Source organism: Gossypium hirsutum, chromosome A12, assembly GCF_007990345.1.
Source record: "Gossypium hirsutum isolate 1008001.06 chromosome A12, Gossypium_hirsutum_v2.1, whole genome shotgun sequence".
Taxonomy (NCBI): Eukaryota; Viridiplantae; Streptophyta; class Magnoliopsida; order Malvales; family Malvaceae; genus Gossypium; species Gossypium hirsutum.
Genome location: NC_053435.1, coordinates 41375430 through 41388939, shown reverse-complemented (window position 1 = coordinate 41388939; position 13510 = coordinate 41375430). Strand labels below are relative to the sequence as shown.

The 13510-nt window shown below is 34.6% G+C and overlaps 1 non-coding gene across 1 annotated transcript; it reads right to left on the bottom strand.

Moving 5' to 3' along the window:
- Positions 1 to 9328: 9328 nt before the first annotated feature.
- On the bottom strand, positions 9329 to 9434 carry LOC121211771 (small nucleolar RNA R71). Its single transcript, XR_005906989.1, has one exon. It is a non-coding gene; the product is annotated as a small nucleolar RNA R71 (small nucleolar RNA).
- Between the last annotated feature and the right edge of the window lie 4076 nt (positions 9435 to 13510).

The following is a 13510-nucleotide window of genomic DNA, read 5'->3' as shown; positions in this document are numbered from 1 at the left end:
CTAATTTAGTCCCGACTTGATTCTAATATTTAAGTTAGGCCTTAAGGGTCCATTCAAGGGACAATATGATTAGTTTCAGATATGAAAAGTAAATGACATGAATTATATGAAATTACTCTGTCAACTTTGGTAATACTCTGTAACCCTATTCTGGCAACGGATACAGGTTAGGGTGTTATATTTATTGGTATCAGAGCCAAGTTTAGTTAATTTTCAGACTAATGTAGTGAGTATGAGTTTAGCTATACATGTCATTATATGATTTTTGATAGTATGATATCTCCTAACCCTTTTTTAAATATGTTTTTCATATAGTAATGTCATCAAACCAAGCTAAAGCTGAATCTGAGGAAGCTGAGAGCACTGCTCAAGCTTCCGTTGAACGAGCTGCATCTAGTAGTAGTAGAAGGCCCGTATCTGAAGGCCAAGGTGATGAGACAAAAGAAGTTTCTTTCAAATGATAAATGTGTGGTTCACTCAATATTTGAGAAAAAAATCCTACCGTCCAACAACCTCCTCCACCTACTCCTCAACCCGTTCCTGAGATGCCACAGGCTGCTGAACTTGTTAGAATCAGTAAGCTTCCTGTAGATAAAATCGTAAATATAGGGTTGAGGAATTTAGGGCTACTGCCAATGATGATCTAGAGAGTGCTAAATTTTGCATGGAAAATACCATCAGGGTTCTAGATGAATTATCATGTGCACCCGCTGAGTGTGTGAAATGTGCAGTTTCTTAATTAAAAGACACAGCCTACCATTGGTGGAATACTCTGATTTCTGTTGTACCGAGAGAAAATGTAACATGGGAATTCTTCTAGATAGAATTTAAAAAAGAAGTACATTAGTCAGAGATTTCTAGATCAGAAAAAGAAAGAATTTTTAGAGCTTAAATAAGGAAACATGACTGTATCTGAGTACAAGCGGGAATTTGTTCGACTAAGTAAGTATGCTAGAGAATGGGTTTCGACAGAGGCTGATATGTTTAAACATTTTGAAGACGGTTTAAATGAAGATATCAAACTACTGATTGGAATTCTTGAATTAAGGGAATTTATGGAATTGGCTGATAGAGCACACAGAGCCGAGGAGTTAAGTAAAGAAAAGAAACAAGCAGAGAGAGAAGCCAAGATTTCTGGTAAAATATTTATGAGCAAGTCACAATCATCTACTTCAAAAAAATAAAAGAAGTACCATGCTCGTTCTACCACCTTTACAGGATATTCTGGGAAAGAGTGAGGCTCTCAACGTTCTAACCCAAGATCTTCGTCCCTATCTGTAACAAGTGTGGGAAATGCCTGTAACCCCAAACTGAGGTGTAAACACTATAATAAATTTCATTTTGGAGAGTTTCGTTTGAGAAGTGGAGCATGTTACCAATGTGGTTCTCTTGATCATTTCCCCAAAGATTACCCAGAAAGGATTGAAAAAGATACTGATCAAACTTCGAAGCTAAGTAATCCTACCTCAAGAGGCAGACCACCTCGTCACCCCGGCAATGTCAATGGTAGCCAAGGTGCTACAAAAGATTCAGCAATTAAATCTGAGGCACAAGCACCGATGAGGACATACTATACGTGCAATAGAGGATGCCTCTACACCAGACGTCATTACTGCAATATCAGCACAGAAATATGTCAGAAGGGGTTATGATGCTTATCTTGCATATGTGTTGGATACTATAAGTATCTGAGTCAAAGATTCAGTCAGTGCCAGTAGATTGTGAATTTTCTGATGTATTTTCGGAGGAATTACCTGGTTTACCACCGGTTAGAAAAGTGGAGTTCTCTATAGATCTTGTTCTAAGGACTACACTGATATTCATAGCACCTTACAGAATGGCTCCTATCGAATTGAAAGATTTGAAAACACAGTTACAAGAATTGATTGACAGAGGCTTTGCTCGACTCCGTTTCTCACCTTGGGGTGCACCAATTTTGTTTGTAAAAAAGAAAGATGGATCATTAAGACTATGTATTAATTATAGGCAACTCAATAAAGTTACAATAAAGAACAAATACATTGCCTCGTATTGATGACTTGTTTGACCAATTGAAAAGTGCCACTGTATTTTTGAAGATTGATCTTCGTTCCGGTTACTATCAACTACAGGTAAAAGATTCTGATGTGCCAAAAATAGCTTTCAGAACTAGATATGAGCACTATGAGTTTCTTGTAATGCCGTTTGGGTTGACGAATGCACCTGCAGTATTTATGGATCTAATGAACAAAATTTTCAGACCGTATCTAGATAGGTTTGTGGTAGTATTTATTGATGATATTTTGGTTTACTTCTGAGATGAAAATGAACATACTAATCATCTTAGAATTGTGTTGCAAACTCCGTGTGAGAAACAATTATATTCCAAATTCAGTAAATGTGAATTTTGGCTATGGTAAGTTGGTTATCTCGAACATATAGTATCTGCTAAAGGTATCATGGTGGATCCGAATAAAATTTTAGCAATTGTTAATTGGAAACCACTGAAGAATGTGTCTAAAGTTAGAAGTTTTCTAGGATTACTAGGATATTATTGAAGGTTTGTTAAAGGATTTTCAATGATAGCTTCTTCGATGACTCGCTTGTTACAGAAAGATGTGAAATTCGAGTTGTCTGATAAATGTCAACAAAGCTTTGACAGATTGAAAACTTTATTGATAGAAGCACCTGTGCTAATTCAGCCTGAATCAGGTAAAGAATTTGTAATTTAAAGTGATGCATCGTTGAATGGTTTAAGCTGTGTATTGATGCAAGAAGGTAAAGTAATAGCCTATGCTTCTAGACAGTTAAAACCACATGAGAAGAACTATCTGATACATGATCTTGAATTGGAAACCATTATTTTTGCATTGAAAATCTGGCGGCATTACCTGTTTGGTGAAAGTGTCACATCTTTACTTATCATAAAACTTTAAAGTATCTGATGTCATAGAAAGATCTGAACTGGAGACAGCGCAAGTGGCTTGAATTATTGAAAGATTATGATCTTGTTATTGACTATCATCCAGGAAAAGCTAATGTGGTTGCAGATGTTTTGAGCAGGAAATCATTATTTTCTTTAAGAGCAATGAATACCCAGTTGTCATTTTCAGATGATGGTTCAATTATAGCTGAGTTAAAAGCTGAACCGACATTTCTGCAACAGATTTGTGAAGCTCAGAAAGATGATAGAGAGTTACAAGCAAAACAGATACAATGTCAATCGACTTCTGATTTAGAATCTCAGATTGGGTCTAATGATTGCCTGTTATTCAGAGATAGAATATGCGTATCGAAGAATTCAGAACTGGTACAGAAGATTTTACATGAAGCTCATAATGGTAATATGTCTATTCATCCTGGAAGTAATAAAATGTATAATGATCTAAAAAAGATGTACTGATGGCCGGGAATGAAATGGTATATTTCTGAATTTGTATCTAAATGCTTGATATGTCAGCAAGTAAAAGCTGAACATTAGATGCCTTCGGGATTATTAGCCAATTATGATACCGTAATTGAAATGGGAAAGAATTACCATGGACTTTGGATCAAGGTTACCCCTTTCTTCGAAGAAGAAAGATGTTATTTGGGTAATTGTTGATCGATTAACAAAGTCTGTACACTTTATTCTGGTACATATGGGTTTTTCCTTGGATAGATTGGCTGAATTATATAGTTCTAAGATTTTCAGATTGTATGGTGCACAGATTTCCATTATTTCTGATAGAGATTCTCAGTTTACATCCTGATTCTGGAATAAGTTGCAAAAGGCATTGGGTACTCAATTACATTTCAGTACTGCATTCCATCCTCAAACTGATGGACAATCTGAATGTGTTATATGGATTTTAGAAGATATGCTTCGGTGTTGTGTGCTAGAATTCGAAGGTAACTGGGAAAAATATTTGCCTTTAGTTAAATTTGCTTACAATAACAATTCTCAGTCCAGTATTAAAATGGCACCATATGAGGCTCTGTATGGTCTCAAATATAGAACTCCATTTTATTGGACAGAGCTCAGTGAGAAAAAGATACACAGAATTGACATAGTCCGTGAAACTGAAGAGAAGGTGAAAATAATTTGAGATAGTTTAAAAGTAGCCTTTGATCATTAAAATTCTTATAACGATCTTAAACAAAAAGAAATAGAATTACAGGTCAGTGATAAAGTATTCTTGAAACTGTCACCCTAAAAGAAAGTTCTTTGGTTTGGCCGTAAAGGAAAAGTGAGTCCACGATCATTAGGCCATATGAGACTGTTGAAAGAATCGGACCTGTTGCATATCAGTTAGCATTACCACCAGACCTTGATCGAATTCATAATGTCTTTCATGTGTCTATGTTGCCACAGTATCATTCGGATCCTTCACATGTTATTTTTCCGATAGAAGTTGAGATTCAGCCTAATATGACTTATAGTGAGGAACCGATCAACACAGGAAACAAAATAGTTAAGAAATAAAAATGTAACATTGGTAAAAGTTCTCTGGCAATGACATGGTATTGAAGAAGCTACTTGAGAACTGGAGGATACTATTAGAAAACAATATCCAAATCTCTTTATTGGTAAGATTTTCGAGGACGAAAATTCTTAAGGGGGGAGAGTTGTAACAACTCATTTTCAGTGAAATTGGAATAGTGGTTCTGGACCGCAAATCCGAGCTAGAAAGAAAATTTATTTTAATATTATTGCATGGTCTGTATTATGATAGAAATGTTATATGAAAATTCTTATAAGAAAATTTTATTACGTGCTTAATTATGGAAAGGACCAAATTGCATAAAATGCAAAAGTTGAATTCTAGTAGCTAGAAGGATCAATAGCTATGGAATTCAAAATAAGAGGTCCTTATATGGTAATTAGACCATTAAAGAAAATTTAGTAGATATTTGTGGTGATTCATCCATGGAAAAATTAGAAAAGACTAAGGGCTAAATTGGAAATCAAACTAATTAAAAGATGATAATAGAAAATATCATCTTATTTTTCATCATCTTCCTCAAAATTTGCATGGAAACCCTAGGAGAGAGATAGGAAACTAATCAAGCTTAATTAGGTAACTTTTCTATTCCCTTTTTTAGTAATTTTTATATTTTTGAGATCGGAATAGTTTAATTTGTTTATTTTGGGGATTAATTTGAAAAGTTATCAAAGTATGAAAATTTTTCCATGGATGAATATGCTGAAATTTTGAAATTTATGGTAGAAAATGAAAGGTTGTTGATGGATAAACAACTTTTACAAAGAGAATTTTCATGAAATTGTGATTTAGGGACTAAATTGAAAAATTGTAAAACCTATGGAAAAATTCTGATTTTTAAGAAATTCATGGGCTATTATTAAGACATGTATAAATCGGTTAGGCTTGGAATAAGGATTAAATTGCATGAATTTCTTTTTCCGACCTTAGGTACGAAATTGGAATTTATGAAAAGTTTAGGGGCAAAATGGTAATTTTGCCTAGGGTGTAAATTGAATCCAATTGAATATCAAATGTGATAAATTTATGATTAAATTCATTTATATATATCCGAACAAATCAAATTTAAAGCTAGATCGAGGAAAAGAAAAATTTTCGAATTAGTAAATCTTAATACACAAAGAAGTGTCGAGGTAAGTTCGTGTAACTGAATTGTGTTTATTTATATGCTTGAATTGAATATGGTATGTGATTGTATGAATTATATAAATGTTAAAAATAAATGATATAATCATATGTTCAAACATATCCGAAAAATATTAAGTTTCGTTTGAATAATGAAATTTGATGGATATATGATTTTTCCGTATTGAATGTGGTCCTGCTTATGTTGCGGACAGAATGTAGCTTGGACGAGCAATCCTATTATAGCTCTTTCGAGAATCCTGTTATACAGTTCCTACAAGCATCTTGATCGGTAGTGATTATGCATGTGTTGCACACTATTGCAACTTTGTGTGAGCGTCCTGTTACATGATTCGATCGGTTGTGATCCAGCATATAATGCCGACACAAACGCCACTCTGTATAAGCGTCCTAATATAAGCTCTTATGGGCTTCCTAACATGGCTCACTTGAACAGCCTGTTACCTTATCAGGTGTTCTCTGATATTAACTCTTTAAAGTTATCTGTTAAGCTCTATGAGCTCCCTAAATAAAACATTTATTAGTTTCCGGTTTAGCCCAGATAAATATCCTATTACATGGCTCATCTGAGCATCCTGATATGTGGCTCGAGAGTGTGCTCTTTGCTTAAGCGCCATAATAGGTACCCTTGATTATGAGTTGATGGTTTACAGGTTTGTATACCTTGAGTGTACTACCTGAATATCCATCGATATTTCAATAACTCAACGGAAGAAATTCCTGACATGAGAAATTGTGAGACTAAGAGAACTATATCTTGAATGCTTCTAAAATACCTGAAGGTTTATAGCAAGATGAGCTTATCCATACTTACTTGATTTACATGGGAATTATGTGACTAACTTGCTTATTTGAGGGTGTATGATTAGGCAAATTTTCTAATTTGTTAAAAAGCATGATATTGTTATGCTTATTTAAATGAATATGATTGTTTACTTCCCGTTATACGAACTTACTAAGCATTAAATGCTTACTAGGTTTTATTTTCTTTATTTTATAGTGCTCAGAAGCTCGCAAAGGTTGGAGATTGGTCGGAGTATCTTCACACTATCCACCAACTTATTTTGGTAAAAATAGTAAACTTATTTAGGTATAATGGCATGTATAGGTTAACTTGGCCAATTGATGGCTTGTAAATAGATGTTTGTAATCTAGCCATTGGATGTCTAGTAATGGTTTGATTTAGTATATTATTATAAGTTTATATCATGTTAATATATATGTATATGGTATGGTTTAGTTGAATTAAAGTAAAATATATGTACCTTTACAAAAAGGGGTAAGTTTTATTATATGAAAATAGGTGATGTTATATCCTATTTGTTAATGATGTTTGATTGGTTTAATGCTTGGAATTTGGTTGTTAAATATGTGCAAGTGTTGTTGTAGGTTAATGGCAAAATTTGGGTGAGAAATAAAGCTAGGAAATGGCTTTATTTTGTCCACACGAGGGCGTGTGTCTTGACAGTGTGTGATGCACGGCTTGGCACATGGGCATGTGGTTTGGTTGTGTGTCTCCTACATCTTAAAATTGAGAAATAGAATGCTAAGATTTGGACACGGGCAGAGATACGGGCATGCATCTCAGTCGTGTGTGACACTTGCCCTAGAACACGAGCGTTTGTCTTGGCCGTGTGAATCCTGCACTTAATTTTCGAAAATTAAATTCATCACACGGCCTAGCACACTAGCATGTGGCTGGCCGCGTGACACAAGTCAGAGAGTTACACGGGTAAAGACACGAGCTAGAACACAGCTATATGCCTCATATCGATTGCCCGCACTGCCTGAGAGATGGGCATGTCATCTGGCCATGTGAGCCACATGGCCTACTCACATAGGTATATGACCCCTGTATATAAGAAAATTTTTTATATTTTGCGAAAAATTTTCTAAGCCCTCGATTTAGTCCCGACTTGATTCTAATGTTTAAATTGGGCCTCGAGGGTCTATTCAAGGGACAATATGATCAGTTTTAGATATGAAAAGTAAATGACATGAATTATATGAAATTACTCTATAAAATTTGGTAATGCTCCGTAACCCTGTTCTAGCGACGGATACTGGTTAGGGGTGTTACATAGTTTGTGGAAGACAGCTATGATAGCTTAAGGAAGCCTTCAAGATTAGTCACCGCACTTATCAAAGATTTTCTTCCTCCTTTTTGCCCTTTCTTAATTATTCAATATGTTTGCAAATTGCTTTGTTGTTTTTTCAACAAAAATGATAGTTTAATTCTGTTTAGACTAGGATGATTGCATCAATTCAATAAAGTTTATTTAAATCACGTTATGATATTCTGTGCCTCAGTTGATCATGTTTTCAATCAAAATCATGCATGTATTTCATTCATTAAAATGTGATTAAATGTATTAAAATTAGTTGCATAATTCGACTTAAATGGCGGCTAATAGACACAGTAATTGAAAAGTTCATGCTTAATTTATATCTGACCTAGAATAAATTAAGGTTCGTAATAACTTGACCCAGCTCTATTACCTTGCATAGCTTTTGGGTTTATGTGATTAAATTGTTTAAAACCAACCCAGTTCCTATTACTTCACATGAATTCTAAGAAACCCTTAGTTAAATATTATCAGTAATATACATGTTTTTCTAAGTAAAAGATTCCGAAAGGACTTAATATTGGTTTCAAGATTATGAAAGATTGAGTTGCCATTGAATATTTTTTTGGAACATTCTTAACATGATGAGAACAAAATAAGTTAATTGATGTAATTATCCCAGTCTATTCATGTTATTGTTGTTGAAATCTTGTGACCTTTGTTGTTAAGTCCATCTTATCCATTTTATTCATTCATCATATTTAGATTAATTTGCATCAAGGATCATTTTGCATTTAGTTATTTATTTTTACATCACACCACTAAAAAAATATTGTGTTTTTTCTCACCAAATTGTTAAGTTTAATTTTACATTTAATTGATTAACATACGCAGTCCCTGTGGAGACGATAACTCCTTTACTTACTTACACTTGCACAAACCATGTGTTACAAGTTTTTGGCACCGTTGCCGGGGACTGTTGCCTTAATCATTTTTTTGAAATTATTATTTTCAATTTGGTTTTTATTTTATTTTTATTTTATTTCTAAATTTAAAAAATAATTTTTTATTCTTTATTTTTATGATTTATTTTTCAGGTGTTTTTGAACATAGATCAAATTATCGATTTATTACTTGTAGACCCTGAAATCATGCAGACATTTGGACAAAGAAGATGAGAAAAGATAGCACAAAGACAAGCCCAAATGGACCTTGGAAATCAAAATGATGTTCACGGGAATGGAGTTGTTAATGTTTGTAATCCAATCCTTATTGCTGATGATAGGGATCGAGCTATAAGGTAGTATGTTGTACCCCTTTTTATTGAGTTAAATCTGGAAATTAGGAGACCAGAGATCAAGGCACCCCAATTTGAATTGAAGCCAATGATGTTTCAAATGCTTCAAACCATGGCTAGTTTAATGGAATGCCCACAGAAGATCCATACCTTCACCTTCGACTACTCATGGAGGTGAGAGATTCCTTTAAGATAGCCAGTGTAACTGAAGATGCATTGAGGTTGAAGTTATTTTGATACTCGTTGCGAGATCGAGCATGAGCATGGCTTAATTCATTGCCACCATATTCAATTTCCATTTGGCAAGAATTATCTAAACGCTTTCTTGAAACGTATTTTCCACCTAAAAAATGCTAAGTTGTAGAATGAGATCACCACTGTTCAAAAATTGGAAGATGAGTCCCTATATGAGGCATGGGATAGATTCAAGGAGTTACTTCATAAATGCCTTCACCATGAGATCCACATTACATCCAGTTGGAGACATTTTATAATAGTATCAATGCACACACAACATTGGTGGTAGATGCTTCTACGAATGGTGCTCTCTTGTCGAAGTCTTATAATGTGGCTTACGAGATCATCAAGAAGATAGCCAGTAATATTTAATAGTGGCCGACAAATCAAACAATTTCAAAAAGACGAGTAGTTGGAGTACATGAAGTAGACACCATTAATTCACTCTCAACTCAAGTGTCTTCTATCTCTTCAATGTTGAAATAGTTACTTCTAATGGCTTTAACCCTGTTGCATCCTAACCACCAAGTCAATTTGAGGTTGTTTCCTGTGCATATTGGAGGGATGGCCATTGTTTCAAGAATTTTCCATTAAATCCTGAGTTAATTTATTATATAGGAAATCAACATCAACATAGAAGTGGATAAGGACCATATTCCAATTTCTACAATCCTTCATGGTGAAACCACCTGAACTTTTCTTGGAGTAACTAAAGAAATGGACCGAACAACACCTACATGCAACATAAACCAAATTAACCCCAAGGGTTCAACCAACAAGTTTCTAAACCACCACAAGCTAAATCATCTAAAAATTCGGAAAAATTTTTGAAGGCGTACAGGGCGAAAAATGACTCCTTAATCCAAAGTCAAATAGTAACATTGAAAATTTTGGAGAACCAAATGGGTTAGTTAGCTACGGAGCTTCATAATAGACCACAAGGAGGTTTGCTGAGCGATACAAAAAATCTAAGAATTTTGGGAAATGAACATTGCAAGGTAGTTGCTTTACGAAGTGGTAAGACTTTAGAACCCAAGGAAGTTGTGGTTGAAGATGAACCTATTAAGGAGGAAAGCCAACCAATAATTGAAGTTCCTGCACCAGAAGAGCTAGAACCTATAAAGTTTTATGAGGTAAAATTTAAACTAGTGAATTCTAATAAGCTAACATCTTCTTTAGATGTAGATTTATCCTTCAGAAAAGTTGTCTATTCCAACCCAAAGTTCCAACACCTCCATATCCTCAAAAATTCCAACCAAATAAGCAGAAACGATAGGTGCAATTCAAGAATTTTTTGGATGTTCTAAAGCAACTTCACATCAACATCCCGCTGGTGGAGGGTTTAGAACAAATGCCCAACTATGTCAAGTTCATGAAGGACATTCTGTCCAAGAGGAAGTGACTTAGTGAGTATGAGACTGTAGCACTAACGAAGGAGTGCAGTGCATTCTTATAGAACAAGCTACCTCCTAAATTGAAGGACTCTAGGAGCTATACTATACCTTGTAATATTGGAAAATCTTACTGTGGTAAAGCTTTATGTGACATAGGAGCAAGCATCAACTTAATGCCCATATCTATTTTCAAGCTATTGGGAATAGGAAAGGTAAGACCCATGACTGTGACACTTCAACTGGCGGATTAATCTTTAGCATGCCCAGAAGGAAAGATCGAGGATGTTTTGGTAAGAGTAGATAAGTTTATTTTTCCTGTTGATTCATTGTCTTATATTTTTGAAGCAGATAAGAAAGTGTCGATCATCCTAAAGAGACTTTTCCTAGCCATGAGAAGAACGTTAATAGACGTGCAAAAAGGCAAACTCGCCATGAGAGTTCAAAATGATCAGGAAACATTTAATGTTCTTAAAACAAGGAAGTTTCTCGATCCAACGGAGGAATATTCAGTGATGGAGGAGTTAAAAACCTTAGTTTCTATGGAATGGGAGAATGATTTTGTAAAGGACCCATTGGAGAACACTTTAGGGTCTGAGCCATTGGAAGATGAACAAGGTAATGAAAATATGGCTTTGATGGAAGCTAATCCAAAGGACTATGTTCAACTAGCACAGTTTGAACCATTAGAGTTGGAAGCTCGAGAATACACACAACTAAAGTCGTCAGTCAATGAACCACCCAAACTCGAATTGAAGGTACTTCCTTCTCATTTGAAATATGTTTATTTGGATGACTGTTCTACTTTGCCTGTGATTGTTTCAACAGACCTACAAAGCACCAAGAGGAGTAGTTGATCAAAGTTTTAAAGAAATTTAAAAAAGGTGATTGATTGGACCATAGTTGATATTCGAGGAATAAGCTCATCCTTCTGTATGCATAAGATTATCATAGAGGGGGCGAAAAAGGTAGAATTGATTGGCAAAGGAGACTCAATCCTATCATGAAAAAGGTAGTTCAAAAGGAAGTTATCAAATGGTTAGATGCGGTCATTATCTACCCCATCTTAGATAGTTCATGGGTAAGTCTGATATAGTGTGTACCAAAGAAAGGTAGAATAACGATTGTTGAGAATGAACGTAATGAGTTAATTCTGACGAGAACAGTCACGAGTTAGAGAATTTGTATTGATTACAGAAAATTAAACAAAGCCACTCGAAATAATCATTTTCGACTACCTTTTATGGATCAGATGTTAGACCAACTGGCAGATAACGAATTGTACTATTTCTTAGATGGATATTCGAGATATAACCAAATAGTTGTAAGCCCGGAAGACTAACACAAAATGACTTCTACTTGCCCGTACGGTACATTGGCTTTTAGGCGAATGCCTTTTGGTTTATGTAATGCACCTGCCACATTTCAGTGATACATAATGGCAATATTTACTGATATGGTACAAAATTATTTTAAGGTTTTCATGGATGATTTTCCTATTTTTGGTAACACATACGATGTTTGTTTAAGTAATTTGGCTAAGGTATTAAAAAGATGTGAGGAGACAAATCTTGCCCTTAACTGAGAGAAATGCCACTTTATGGTTAATGAGGGAATTGTATAGGATACAAAATTTCAAAAAACGGGATTTAAGTTGACAAAGCGAAGGTGGATGTAATTAAGAAGTTTCCACCACCAGTCAGTTTTAATGGAGTTCAAAGTTTTTTAGGCCATGCTAGTTTTTATTGAAGGTTTATTACAGATTTTTAAAAACTTTCCAAGCCTTTGTGTATGCTTTTAGAGAAAGTCACCATTTTTTATTTTAACAAAGCATTTTTGGAAGCTTTTAAAAATTTGAAAAATTGGTTAATCTAAGCCCCTATAATCGTTACACCTTATTGGAACTCACTGTTCGAATTGATGTTGATGCAAGCAATTTTGCTGTTGCAGCTGTGATGGGAAAAAAAAAGAAACAAAGTGTTTCATACTATCTACTATGCAAGTCAAACTTTAACAGGAGCCCAACTTAATTACATGGCAACTGAAAAAGAACTCTTTACTATAGTTTTTTCTTTTGACAAGTTTCATTATTATCTCATAGGTATGAAAGTCACAATATTTACTGATCATGCGGCTATTAAATACTTACTCACAAAAAAATATGTTAAACTAAGGCTGATTCAATGGATACTTTTACTCCAAAAATTTGACCTTGAGATCCAAGACAGAAAAGGTGTTGAAAACCAAGTAGCTGATCATCTGTCAAGGTTGGAAAAAAATGAGGTATCTCATTCACTTGTTCCAATTAATGAAAATTTTCCAAATGAACATATCTTCAAGGTAAGCCAAATTCATGAAATACCCTGGTTTGTTGATTATGTGAATTATTTAGCATGTGGAATAATTCCTCAAGAAGTGACATACCAACAAAGGAAAAAATTCCTTCATGATAGTCACTATTATTTCTAGGAGGATCCTTTTTTATTTCAACAATGTGCAAATAACATAATCAAGAAGTGCATAGCTGGAATTGAAATTGATGAGATCTTGTATCACTGCCATTCATCTCCAAATGGAGGACACTTTGCTGGTTCCCGCACTGCAAGGAAGATTTTACAAGTAGGATTCTTTTGGCCTACAGTGTTCAAGGATGCATATGCATATGTGAAAATTTATGATAGATGCCAAAGGACCGAAAACATATCAAGGAGGAACAAGATGCCCTTGACAAATATTTTAAAGTTAAAATTATTTAACGTATAGGGTATTGATTTCCCAGGCACATTTCCTTCTTCTTATGGTAATAAGTATATCTTAGTAGCTACAGATTACGTATCCAAGTGGGTTGAAGCCGAGACATACCCAACGAATGATACTAAGGTTAAGCATGTATTTACAAGGTTTAGGAAT